The sequence below is a fragment of the Zootermopsis nevadensis genome, unplaced genomic scaffold, assembly GCF_977971745.1.
Source record: "Zootermopsis nevadensis isolate Lab colony 2312 unplaced genomic scaffold, Znev_1.0 Znev_ptg000017l, whole genome shotgun sequence".
In the NCBI taxonomy this organism is placed as follows: domain Eukaryota; kingdom Metazoa; phylum Arthropoda; class Insecta; order Blattodea; family Termopsidae; genus Zootermopsis; species Zootermopsis nevadensis.
Window position 1 is genome coordinate 6,198,801 of NW_028259149.1, and position 12,148 is coordinate 6,210,948.

General features: G+C 40.3%; 1 protein-coding gene across 2 annotated transcripts in view; it reads left to right on the forward strand.

Annotated features, from left to right (window-relative positions):
- LOC110834503 (Phosphoinositide-dependent kinase 1) overlaps window positions 1–12,148 on the forward strand; it is an 85,337-nt gene that overhangs the window by 15,187 nt on the left and 58,002 nt on the right. Inside the window, exon 1 of one of the 2 annotated variants that reach the window (XM_087350231.1) lies at window positions 10,880–10,901. The exons of the other annotated variant lie outside the window; for it this stretch is intronic. The gene's annotated coding sequence lies outside the window, so the exon portion shown is untranslated. Of the gene's footprint in view, window positions 1–10,879; window positions 10,902–12,148 lie in introns of those variants that run through there. 2 annotated transcript variants of the gene reach the window in all.

Sequence of the window (12,148 nt, forward strand, 5' to 3'; positions counted from 1 at the left end):
TTCGGTCTGCTAGTAGTGCAGCAAGTGACTTCCGAGGCCGCATACGTCACAGGGTCTTCATTAGTCTCGCGTGAGGCTGATGTACTAATTACCAACTTCTGGACATGATAGCTTTCTTTTCATTCCTTGACAATGACACGCAATCCTATTAAATAGACTATTGATTTCAAGTTGTCTTCCATCTGTTATTAAAGAGTTCTAGTGCAGGGTTTGTTTGTACAGAATATTCTGTGGTATAGACATCGCAGGTCCAGGATAATGAAGACTCATGACAGATTACTTGTGGACAAAATGACTCTGGGACAGGCTTTCTTTAAGTCGCCTCGTCTCTCATTATACTATTGTCTCGTTTGTTCATTGACTTATTATTATTTGTCAGTAGTTCAACGGCCCTTCAAGAACCCCGGCCTCTTAAACATGTGAGGTTCCTTAATATTTTTTTAGGCATTCGGTAAGACTCTTCGGACGAGTGATAAGTCCGTCGTAAACCCTCTGCCTATACAGGACAGCACAACACAGAAATACGCGGACAAACATCCATATTTGGAGTGGGATTTGAACCCACGATCACGGTGTTCGAGTGACCAAGGCCCACGCCCCAAATCGCGCCTGCCGCACTGTTAGCAGCAGCAGCAACAACAACAACAGTAGTCCTTGTCTTGAGCCCAGTGGTTTGTACCATCGATTGCAGGATCTGTCTAAAGATCTTGGTACATTTGGTTGGTAATGGAGAATTTGGAATGGAATTTTTCAGTGGTTCATTGAAATAATGTGTTTTATTTAGCTCTATAATTCCCTATGAATTTTGTGATGGTGTGTGTATTTAATTTTGCTGAAAGTACTAGCCACAACAAATAATTTCGAAAGTACTGGATCGTCGTTGCATTTCCCATCTGCTGTGTTTATTCCGCGATTGATGCTGCAGAAACTGCTGTAGTGTGTTCGTTTTAAACGAAATAGCGAATAATTCGAATTTGTAAGATTTAGATTCATTATCCACGGTAATAAAGAAATCGTGAAATTGGTTGGATTCCGAAACATGAACTTTAAGTTTTAAAATCAGTGAGTGGGAAAGTTGTTTATTGGGGTCACATTCCTGCACGAAGTAGATACAAAGGAATTCGATAAACATGCTTAAACATTTTAAACGTGTTGACAGTACATTCGTGTTTTATGCACAAATGCTGTAGCCTGTGCGTCCTCAACGAATGACGTAGCAATGTTTGTTGCGTTGTATGGCAACAGACATGTTTTCGAGTTCATTTGTTTGCATCATGCAGCCATGCTTTCTTTGCTTAGTGCTGTGTAGAGAAGCTGTGATAATGAAATGCCTTTGTCAAAAGAAGAGGGACATACTTTGCGTACGTTTTTCAGTCGTGGCTGAGAGATTATTTTAAAGGTTTAGTTTGTGTGTAGTTTTATTTTCAGCTGTTTGACGTCACCACGTGTTATCGCATGTGCGTTACACTGATAATGATTGTGTGATAAGAATTACTTTGGCAAGCCCAAACAGTCATTTACCTCTTGGTTACTGTATTTTGAAGACGTGACGCTTTAAAAAATATTTTATTGTATTTTTGTGTCAAAAAGTGTCTTGAATTGTCTTAGAAGTCGCCAGGGCTGCAAGTCCAGAAATTACAATCGAAGTATGATTGCTTATTCACAGCCTGTATTTCATATCACCTTATCCTCAAGTTTTATGTGTAAATTGTTTTATCATGTCTGTGCAAATTCTTGGAAGAATCGTGAAACGTGACTTGTGAGAACTTTTCGAAAGTTGTTTCTCGTTTCCTAAACTTGCAAAAGACAGCCATTTGCACTGGCACCGCGACATATTTGTATTCGAGAGTGTAATCGCAAAGAAGAAAAATAATGTAATTACATGGACGGTATTGTGCATTGTCCTGAAGACAATTAGACCGTACCTGGAAGGCTTTTACAAATTTATTGCTTTTTTACTTCACTTGTGTTAAACAAGTACGGGCTATTGGCTTCGGAAGGACGGTGGTCCATTTATTTCTTGCTTCTACTGTTAAGTATGATTGCGAGCGTATTGAAGCATGGCTGTTTCTGCGACTCATACCGAAGGAATTTGTTTGCGTCTTGGTATGTGGACCTGCAGTCGCCGAGCATTGGTTTTTCCCATGAAGGAGCCTCCCTAGCTGTGCCTTATGCCCTGGCTTCTCAGCCTCCTCGGCCACGTCCAGGTGTGGTTAAAAGAATGCGGCCTGCAAGAGTTGGCGTAGTTTGGAGAAGTGGTTGATCATCGTGATGGTATTCCTCTAGCATTCTACAGTTCAAGGTCGTTCATTCCAGCATTTCTTCGTGGTTGCTGGCTCCCTTGCCTTTCATTGTTATGTTATTTTCAGCTGGAGGTCATTTCCGTTTAAACTCTTCATCTCTTAAGTTTATATCGTCTTATTGGCGTAGTTCCATATCCTCTGTTCTTGTAAATGGTGGTCCCTTTGCAGTGGCATAAGTGCATATCTGTGTGCTAAGTACGATTTGAGGTTCTCGCGGCACTAAGTACGAAGATATCTGTCTTGTGGGTTGTAGCTTGCTGCCTTCGTCATCAGAGCGTTGAGTCATCACTCTGATGATGGAGGCAGCAAGGATCTCCGAAACGTTCACAAACTTCTACACGTTTCTACAACCGAGAAGACAACCATCTTCATATCTGTGTGTTGCCCTCCATTCCCCGCACATTAATTGATCTGTTTTAATGAGCTCTCAGACATTACGATCCACATTGAAGGCTGAATATCATAAAAGCAGTCCGTGATGACTGTTTTTAGATCTTGTAGATTTGCTAGCCGCAATTGAGAAGAGGGTTTGTGACCTCCCTGTAATAATAACAAGTTCTTTGCATTCCCTGATAAATAAATCATGGCGCCAGTCTTCCATCGTAATCGTCATTACCGATTTCTTTTTCGTGTCCAAGAAGTAGCATTCCAGCCACCAGCAAAAACGTTGAGTGCCCCACCGCGTGTTATCTGTTTTGTTATTTACTGTTTCCGCTTTGGTGCGAACAAAATTCTCGGAAATTATTTTCTTTCAGACATAAAATCCCGCGCGTCCTTTCCACCTCTATACGTATACAAGGACGCGTGTTGTTTAGTAAGGAGATTAGATCCGTCTGCCTTGGTCGTTATATTTTGCTTCATCTTCTTGTGTTTGTATCCCTGGTGATGCAAATGTTTTTTATGCTGATGTAAGTCGCAGTGTACGCTTCTAGGAAGATTGACACAGACTTTTTCTTAATACTTGTTCTTAACCAATTGCATTCAAGACTGGGCTAGTCCAAGCGTGGTGCAAGTAGAGTCAACAATTTTCAGTGGTTTTCCTTTTCGTCATGTATTCATTTTATCTTTCTTATCACGTAAATAGATTATCTAATGCACACTACGCAGCGACCAAACTGCTACATATTGATGGCAAATACCAGGAAGAAGTCCCAGATGCTATTAATACGGAGCAGGTTAGCGAAATGGAGGTGATTGATTTGAATTTCGACCATGAATCGGATATACTGAATACTCTCGTGGTTTTCGTCAGTTATTAAGGAAATAACGACAACGACCTTTCGCACTGCCCTGTCAGAAAGGCACAATTTCTCTCTCCACTCTATTCAGCACGTATATTTATTTCATAGTCTGTTAACAAGTTGTTGGCACTTGGATCATGTGTGCGCGACAGAGAGACTATTGAAACGGGAAAGGAGTTAGTTAGTCGGGAAATTCTTGCCTCAGTTGAAAGGGGGCAGTGGTTAGCGAAGCGATCGTGAATAATATGCACCATAGTTACTAGATAAGAAGTGATGTTTTAACAAGTTTAGGGCAGATGTACTGAGATAGGTTTTCCGTATTTAAATCTAAGCAAAAAGCTGTTTCGAATTCAGCGTTTTTAAAATACGTTAACGCGGAAAGTGTATTTATTAGTGTATCAGTGATGTCAGTTACCACGCCGGGAAATTAGTCTCCGCTATCAATTGACTTCATGGAGAAGAGTCTTTGTTCAGACACTAATAGTCGCTAAGCTTGTCAAGTAATTCCTCGCCTTTCATTGAACCCGAAGGTTCATTGCCGTATTCACAAGAGCCCGCCACTGGTCCCTGTTCTAGCCAACTGAATCTTGATCACACCCTCACATACATGTTAATATTACTCTTACATCTACATCCAGGTCTTCCTAGTGGTTTGTTCCCTTCTGGTTTGACGAACAAACTCTGTATTTCTCGTGCATGTCATGCATGCTGCATGCCCCGTCAATCTCACTATCTTTGACTTGGTAATTCTGATAATAGTGTTTGTTAATTTTAGTAATACGACATTCCGGCCCGTGCACAGTTTTTGACGATACTTCGTGTCGCTGCGCTGTTCTGTGATACGAAAAAAGTGTTTATTGAACACCATTTATAATGCAGTTCACATTATGAGATCAGGCTGTCTGTGCTAATGAGTTGTATACCTCTCGTGGACTGAGAAAGAAGGCTTTTTATGCAGCGAGTGGCAGGTTACAATATTTCTAATGTCATTTCAGTTTATCGCGGCCAGTAATTGTGCACACGTGTGGATGTGGAGAGCTGGAGATGTAAGGCGATGTAGCGAGTGCTAGTAGAGTTTATTGGTGGAACATCAAAATAATAGCGACTAAGGTCAAGCGTTTGTGAAATAAACAACGTTATTAATATCTTTGCGGCTTTTGCATGTTTAAGTGTCTCGGCAAACAGATTTACACTTGCCAGCGTGGAAAATAAGAAATACAGAATGTAAAGGCTCCAGTTTTCTGTAAAAGTGACATTATCTATCGCGATGTGAAACTTTGGTCTAACATTTCATGTCGATTGTAGTACATTGCATAACATTAATGTTTTTCCCAACTCGCAAGTCTACACGGCCGCCATTTTGACAGTCGGTCACGACGGGATGGCGAAGACGACTTTCAGAGGTGTCTGCCGCCCCATCATCCTATAAACATCCACCAGATTACACGACACAACATCCCAGAAGACGGTAAACTTCATACTCGTCGCTGTGAGAACCTGAAATGTTCTGTAATATTTGGACCATAACAAATGGGGTTCCAACCCAAGAATTCAGCTCGCAGTTTTAGCACCAATCACAGTTTTGCATCGTCCATTGCCTGGGGTCAAACAATGGACAATGTCCAACATGATACTCTTATAGCCAATGAATCGACCATTGTTATAGACCTTTTAGGGAATCGCTAATCGCTACGGTGCACGACAGAAAATTTCTGCATGAGTGATAATGAACGTAATCACCCAATTACTTTATGAACAGAGCGTAATAATTTCGTTATCAAACTATAATATACCATTCCAAGCGGCCACACAGATCTGCATTATCTGTCCTGTAAGGTCGTTCTGCTCTCAGGCATGTTCTTTCGTCACTGTTTCTTTAAAGGTGCAATACTCTTGGGGTTTCACGACCTTAAAACACTGTAAACATTAACTAAAGCAAAGCAAAGTTTTGGCAGAAGTGTGTGTTGAAAGGTTAAGGCCGATTATTTGTTGAGCGTAATTGGGCATTGAGTAAAGTTCGTGGTGAGATGCCAAAATGCCTCGCTGAAACGTAATGCTGTAAGAAATTGTTTGTTTTGTTGTTGTTGGTATTATTATGTCTGGTAGTTATAACACTGATATAATTAGAGAATATTTCTTATTAATTGCGTGGTTGTGCAGTTCTTGAACAACCTTGAGCCGCCTTACACGTTTTATGTGAGATTTTGTAACAAGAAACGTTTTACGGATTGGAGTCGTTAGAACCACGCCCAACCCCCCAACCTGGAGGACTAGTAGAGTACAAGCAAACACTGTCGATTAAAATCCTAAAATCCTCCGATTCGGCTTCAGTTTTGACTTCTGTGTCAAAAATATTAGGTGTCGACTCTCTGCTGTTTCTTTGTAACGCAATTTTATTTTACAATTCTTTCGTTTATCTTGGGTCTCATAGGAGAAGGGCATTTACGTTGCCTGCGATAATTCTGATGGTAGCGCTTTTGTCTACGTCGCGGGCTTCCGGGATTCGACTCCCAGCAGTGATGTTTTTAATCAACGTGTGTATAAAGGTTTCAGAGATAATAAATTTGTATTTATTTTTAACTCTTTGCATTTATTTATTTTCTTCGTTATTCACAATCAAGAACGAGAGGAGTGCAGTTGGTTTATCAATGTGAAAGGCTGTAAGCAAGCAGTTCCCCTTATAGGCGTTTGCAGGAGGTGGGAGGTCAAGATTTCAAGAAGAAACAGAACCAGACAGAGACGGCGCGACAAAATATATTAGCAGTGTGGACCGACATTTGAAAAAGAAAACAGTTGAAGCTACTGAATTGTTTCGAGATCATTTACAATTATAAATAACTCCTTTGTTCTAGAATGTGAATAATGGAAATAAAAAAGTAAATGGATGCAGAGTTAAGAAGTAAATGAACTTTAACGGCCTCCAAAGCGATTGTAGATATAGATATATCGATTAAAAATCACCCCAGTCGCCCGTGCCGTAATTAAACACTACCAATGGAAAACATATGGGTATTTATTACTGTGAGTCAATGGAGGACGTCGAAAAGTAAATTGTGTATCTCGCTGGGTAGCCAGATGACGGTCCATGGCCACACTGCAAAACCAGAGCCGAATCGGATGGTTTCATCGACCGGGTGGGTTCCCTTGTTGACCTGTCTGGCTTCTACCCTTTAACCTGTCTGGTGTCTGGCTTTGTAACCCTACCAGGAGCTCACACTCCAATCTTTGTTTCCCTACGCGCAGCATGTGCTTCGTCAGGGCGGGCGGGCAGTGGTCCGTGGTAACAGTTAATCTCTTTTCACAAGAATAGCTTCTCTGAATGTCATGTCATGTTTCTTATTATTTCAGCACCAGCTACATTACATAAAGTCTCAAGGAGACATTCTGAGAAGTTCTCTAAATGACGGTTATGTAATTTTAAATTGCTTAAGAGATTTGTTCCACTTTGTTAATTTGTGCTTTGGAAAACGTATGTCTCCCACCAACGATGCGGCAAGAACTTCATCGCTTATTTGGAAGTACGAACACAATGTTTATTTAGAATGCAAGAAACCGGAATGTCTCATGCCACTGAACGAGCGAGCCGTCTGGACACTACCCTCAACGAGCCAGTTGGAGTTTTGTAAGAAGAATATCTCTTGAGTTGTAAGGCTCAAACTGATACATAGATGATTACATTTATGTCCGCCTTGCTTATAAAATTCTGCTTGTTTGGATTTGCGTTATCTCTTGAGGGTCTGAATATCGCGTGTTGATTACTAAGGCGCATAATGCCACGCGTAATTCTTAAAATCGCTGCCTGTCAGCCGCGCAGTACGTGATAGTGTGTGGATTCATTGAGAAACGCTTGTCATGAAAGAAATGACGTTATCACCTTTCTTTGATAACAGCTATGTCGGGGTCAAAATACACGTTGCTTTTGCCTGGTTCTTGTTATGTTTGTTTCTCAACCAAAAGCACAGTGTTAGAAGGGCTTCCTTTCATTTAGCTGCACCGTTGACCGAACATTACAGGTTGAAGGCCGACTTTACCAAAGAAAGGAAGGCTATGAAAAGTTTGACGTGGTAAAGACCCGCGCATGTGCACACGACTTCTTTCGTGCATATAGAGCAGGGTGACCAACTGTTCGCCCGCGGGCACCTGCAGAATTATCTTCGAGTGCCCACGAGAAGGTTTACGTAAACAGCTCACGGAGAAGTAGTTCAGCCATTTCGTACGTCTTACTATTTCTTATATTTGGGGTAGGCTTAAAATGGAGAGATTATTATGTGATACATTACTGACCTCTTAATCGTAGAAGGGGTATTTTTATACATACAATGATGCAATGGTGTCCGTGTTGGACAGAAATATCCTTCTAGTCGGCTTCACACAGAAAAGGCTGGCGGTCACTGAGCGCGTTTGGAGTAAGCGACAGACAACGTACAAAACTATCGAAGCAACAGAACTCGGTGTTCCAAAAACGATAACAAGGTTTGCCACTGAACATGATCCCAAGCCAGTTCCATCCATTTCCCATTCTCACAAACCATGTGCCCAAGATCCATCAGATATTATTCACCAGTCTTCGCAGTGCTCTACCATGTAGCCGCTTGCCAAGCTTTCACGATCAAAATTTTGTGTGTACGTTCTGTATTTCCATTCGAGTCTCTTGTGAATCACGTTATATAGCCTCCTTCATTTTGCAAGTCTTAGGTCTAACAACATGTTTTCCAAATGACTCATCGTCGTATGGTATAATCCAATCTTTGATTACTTCATGTCTTGGTCCACGTGTGTTTCTGAGCGCTTTGTTTGCAGACATTTCTAATTGAGGTTTTTCTTGAAAGTAAGAGACCATGTTTCGCAGCTGTTCAGAACAGCTATAAATAAAGTTGTCTCTCACCCGACCTTCACCCGTGTTCATCTTAAAATAAACTGTACCTGTACTGAAGTATTGAAATTGTTTATTTATTATGGCAAGTTTATGAAGATGTATTCCGTTTTACCAGGTGTACATTATTTTCCGTCGTGGCATCGCGTAGTGATCGCTTTATGAATTGAACGGTTGTCAAGCAACTAGGGCCTAGATAGTTTTAGCCCTATAAAATCCTGTTCTCGTCGCCTAGCACCCAGAGCAGAGGCGTACGGAAAAGAAGAGAAATAGATAGCATTGCATGATAGTGCATTATTTTATTTGTGAGAGGATCAGATAGTCTCTCTCTCGTTCTCTCTCTAGATTCGACGGGATGGTGACGTTCTTGAACTGAATATCAGCCACCATTTTGTGGAGTAAACAATTTCTGGTGCTGAACATTGTGTAAGCTCACTACTACGGTAGCGAAGAAACTGTGGTTGTGTCTGAATGTAAATTGGAGCCCTCAGTTGCATTTTGTACACAATCTGAAATGTCACTGTTGCTGTTTCGTTTTAATATTGTTTTTCATTTCCATTTCCGCTTTAAACAATTTTTGTTCATCTGAGTCAATTTTGTTGTTCTTCACTTTGTATCCTCGATACCAGAGCGATTTCTGATGCGTACACTGCTCCGTTTAACGCCTTACAGACCAGTGGTAACCATACGTACCACCTGCTTTATCCTTAATTGAATCTGCATATTGCCCACAGAGTGTTTTGTGTTTCATATGTTTCTCAGAATGGGCAGTGATTATTTCCTTAAACAGTATTAACCAGTTGCCCTTTGTGATGATAAAGTGCTTTCTTTGAGGTACGGACTTATTTATAAATCTCATTTAAACGAGCATCGGATTCCGCAAGTTTAAGCAAGACTCCACATCAGATGAGATCTGACATATGTAAACGACACTTACAAGTTGTTCGATATGTTTTGAAACCTTTGTTTTTTTTTTTTTGGGGGGGGGGCACGTACAGAAACAGCACTTGGTCACATATTCTTTTATGTTGGCTGTGCAGCTAGCTACACCTTGTTTCTGAGGCGTGCCATTATCATCATCCATGTGTACACGGACCACAAACAATTTACATGCCATGTCAGATGGAATAATTATTATATTATATGTTTATTCAGGTGGATTAATTATTACATTATATTTATTCAGATGGAATAATTACGAGATTACCTTTATTCAACATATTCCTCGGGAATGTTATTGTTTGAAGTTAATTTACAGGGTTTCGTGAACAAAGAGGAAAGGAAAATACTTTTTTATCTGGAAGGCATGAAGGAAGTGGAAAATGGACGATATTACAAAGAGATTCGTGATTTGTACAGGGCATCTGGTGTTGCTACTATAACGAAAAATATGCGGGTGTGATGGCCAAGCAATCCATGCATAATTTTGGTGGGGAGATGGAGACAAGGAGGAGAGTGAATAATATCAAGATGGATCTTGCTGTTAGGCCTAGTAGTAGCTTAGGATCAAGGGCTCTGGAAACAGAGTTATTTTTGTTATATAATTACGTGACCATTGAATAGAAAATCAGTTTTATTTAATCAAAGTCGACGATGTTGGTATTCTGGGTTGTAACTCTGTGTGGACTTGCATGTAGGTAAATACGAAAGTTTCAGAGGAAAACACTGCATCCATCTTCAGTGTGTCGGCACAGCTTTGTAACTCATATTCACCGCAGTTAGAACCTCAAATCAAAATCACGGTAATAAGATTTCTGCGACAAACATCATGCTCTGTTCGTTTGAAGTGTAAAAATAATTTGGTCATAATATAAGGAATAAACCAGCCACACATGGAACTCATAGACGGTTACTGAGATGAGTGGGAGAACCTTCCTCTTCGAATGCACCGCTCAAACATCCCATTTCAAATTCTCTGTTGTTATACCAGCCAAATTGTTGAAGATCTTTAAGTAACCGTACGAACGCTGACAGGATTCTGCAACAGGTCGCTGGGTCTGAGACGTTGAAGGCTGATAATTGTAAAGGTGGTGATCGATTTTAATGCGATGTCAGTTAAACGTAACAATGTTTTTAACAAAAAGTAACCATCGACTTAACTAAAATTGTACCTTCAGTGATAAAACTTCCAGGTAGTAGAAATGTTATTAAGATATAAAAAATAATTCTCTTTTCTACATGATTTGTACGAGTTAGTGTCGGGGTCTGTATTTACTTACCGGTACAGCCCACACATTATTTTAGATTGCTGCTGATTTCACTGATTATTTCCAATGAAACTGGATAAGCTAAACTTATTTAAGGTAGGATTTGAGGTTTTCACGGCGATGAGTCCGAAGATGACTGTTTTGTTCATAATCTCATAGTTTTCAAAAAGCCAGATAATCTATTTCCTTTCGTTTAAGGTGAGTGGCACTGCTGTGGTCTTAGAAGAACTTTCCGTGTTGGAAGCTGCAAATTGAAACAGGCATTCTCTATGGTGCGGTATGTTCTTCCATGCTATAGGTAGTGATTAATCCATGTCGATACGGCGGGCCTATTAGGCATATATTTGGAATCCATTCTCTGCTTAAGAAATTTCACCTTTTCATTTCAAAGTTAAAATACAGAAAAATAAAACACACAATTTATGAATGGGCAGTGTATGTTGGTGTCAGGGTAAAGGTGTGCAAGTCCAAAAATAACGGGGTAACTGGATGCAGTTAAAAATTAGAATCGAATATTTTATATTATCTGTAATGTAGCAAAACTGTCACTTCAACCTTAAGGTAGTTTGTAAGTTGTATAATCGTATTTGTATAAATATTTTGAAAAAAATTAATAAACATTTGTGGGAATGTTCCGAAAATTGTTTTTTGTTTCCTGAATTGTTGTAAATTCTACACCTTTACCCTGGCAATGGCGAAATGTTCATGTTTAGGCTGTATCAGCACCGCACTGCGTTATCGTAGTCTGTTGACGTCGCCAGGGGTGTCGTATGAAAGAAGTACAGCAGACTCCCACACTTGTAACGTGGGTTTTCGGTCGCACTGTAGACCGTACACGGTTAAATTATTTTCAATATGTGTCCTTGAGACCCAGCAATATAAACATGTCTGAGGAAGAAAAAAGTGTTGACATTTTATACCACACAAATCATTTTTCAACAAATATGTTTCGTTCAGAATATACGTCTTAAAGTTTTGTCATGGTCTTGCCCTTTCAATTTAAGCATTTTTTGCCTTTAACTTGTTTCAAATTGATATGTGACTTGGTCTCTCATCCTCAGAGAGGAACACAGATTGGTTTTCTGGGTGGTAACGCCGTGTGGTTTACATACCAGCGTATTATGGTTGCAGATTGAGGCAGTATGTTTCGAAACATATATATATACAGGTCTACACGGGGTTACTACCCTTTTCCGTGAGTGCCACAAATCTCATTTAGATTTGCGGTGTCTGAGAACAAGGTGTTGAGGAAAATATTTTGACCTGAGGGGTGAAGGAAGAAACCCGTGGAGAAATCACAGAGTGAGGCGGTCCTTAACTTCAACTCTCAGCACAGTATTGTGGGATTGACTGGATATATAGCACGCTTGGGAGAAATGTGCTCAAAATGTTTGTTGTAAACTTGAAGTGATGGATCACTTGTCAAGCCTGGAGTGGAAAGGGGTTGACCGTCAAACCGCTCTGGAACTGAGATTCGAGTAGTCATGACCTGTTGTACATGCCCTTCAACCATCAGTAACCATG